The following is a 2111-nucleotide window of genomic DNA, read 5'->3' on the forward strand; positions in this document are numbered from 1 at the left end:
TGGCTGGGGAGGAGGCCGGCGGAACAGAGCCCCAGGAGAGGGGCTGGGGAGCTTCACGGAAGCCCGGACAAGTGCTGGGGCTCCCTCCGTGCTGTGAAGAGGGGAATCCCTGAAAAATGCCTGTGTGCAGACAGTGCAGCAGCCTGGATGCCTCCGAAGTGAAGGGATGGATGGCAGCGGGACTGCCCTGCTTAAGGGAGGGAGCTGCGTGCTTCAGCCGGGCTTTAGGGGTCCCGGGCTTGTGTGGGAGGGCTTCTCTGGGGGTGGGGGGTGGCCTGGGCTTCTGCAGTAAGAGGGCAGCAGCAGGTCGGAGCTCTTGGAGGAAGGGCAGACAAAAGCAGAGGTGGTGGAGGGGAGGGGTGGGGGGATGCCTGGGGCCTGGGGTTGGACGCCGGCTGTGCTCCTCCCCCCACCCACTGGCGCTGCTGTAGGTAAAGGGAGGGGGATTCGGTTCTGACAGTGAAATCAGGCTCCTGGCCAAAGGGATGAGGAGAGGCCTGGGGGAGGGAACAGGGCAGAAACCCATGCACCCCTCCCCCCCCTGCTCCCACGCCCAAGTCTTGGTCTTGACCCGGGTCACCACGACCACCTCCTCTCCACACCAGCCCTCTGAGGCCCCTGCCAGAGAGTCCAGTCCCCGGCTCCGTGGGCATCTTTCCTGCTGTACATGAGAAGGGCCGGTGCAGGCCGGCTCCCCCACGGGCCTGGTGACTAAGGATGTTAAAACCTCACCCAAAAGATGGTCAGCAGGAGGCTGGACCAACAGGAGCACAGAGGAGGGATGTGGTCTGGCTGAGGATCCTGGCGAGCTTGGAAGGGGGCTCTCTGGGGTGGGGGCAGGGAGGCCTGGGCCCATACACCTCCCTTCACTTCCTCACCCCAACCCCCCCACCCCTTGGCCAGGCAGCCAGAAGTTCCAAAGAGACAGAAGTAAGACAAAGGGAAGTCGGGCTGGGAAGGGAATTTTTTCCAGATGTGAGTGCTTGTGGTTTGGCAGCTCTGAGCCTGAGCTCCGGCCCCCGGCACCCCAACCCTGGCTGAGGGGGTGGGTATGGGGTCTGAGAAGCTAGGCCGGCGGTTCCAGCCCCCAGCAGCCCTGTGAGCCCACGGGCAGCGTGCTGGCGGACGGGCAAGTGGAGGGGGCTCGGGGGAAGATGCAGGGGAAGGGGCTTAGGGGACACTGTGAATGGGACAAGAGGACTGGGGGTTGGGAAAGGGGGCTACCAGTGGGGGATGGGGAGCCCAGGGGCTAGGCTTGGAACCGGGCAGCGGGGAGGAGCTTAACCCCCACCCCACCGTCAGTCACTCAGTCACAAACAACTGGCTTTAATTTCCCTCCAGGATCAATAAGGAGAAGGAATTTCCCTAGTGTTGCTGGCCTTTTCATTATGACCAAACCTGATGCAGATCTGCCCCGGGGGGTAGGGGGGGTAGGGGGGGAGTGCGCAACCCAATCTCCCTTTCTAGCTTTCTAGGAGCCTTGGTCCTACCCCTGTTGGGGGCTCCCCCAGGAATTTGGAGACTCAGGGAGGGGGCGCAAAGTTGATGAGAAAAGCTAGAACAGCGGAGGCAGAATGGGGGTGGGGTGGGGAGGAAACTGGGCTAACAGTTAGGAAAGGAACGTTCTGGGGCTTTGTTCCCATTGCTCGGTGGCTGAGAGGAAAGTGGCTGGTTTTGCAGTGGAAGGAATGGAGGTTGGCGCGCTCCTGGCTGGGTGGAGGGGCGTGAGCACGAGTGGATGTAGATGTGTGCCCTACGGGGGGGGGGGGGACGGGTCTGGGGGCTTGGGAAGAGGAGCTGCCCCTACCCCCTCTCCATCGCTTCGGTGAGGATGGGGCTGGAGGGACCAGCAGCCCAGCTGGGGTTGGAAAGAGTGGGAGAGTCACGAATCCCACCCCCCTCCCGCCCAGTCATGAACCCCTTCCCCTCCCCGACCTACTGGGACCGGAGAAGATTCTCTGGCCAAACTCAGCACTTGTATACGAGCCTCACCCTGAGCAGTGTTATTACATCTGCTGGGTCAGAGAGTTTGTTGGCTGGGAGTCCTGTAGAAATTAAACCCAGGTGAGGCTTGACACTGGGTCTCTGCCACTCGGTGTAGGGGCAGCAGG

This window comes from Acinonyx jubatus, chromosome E4 (assembly GCF_027475565.1).
Source record: "Acinonyx jubatus isolate Ajub_Pintada_27869175 chromosome E4, VMU_Ajub_asm_v1.0, whole genome shotgun sequence".
Lineage (NCBI taxonomy): Eukaryota > Metazoa > Chordata > Mammalia > Carnivora > Felidae > Acinonyx > Acinonyx jubatus.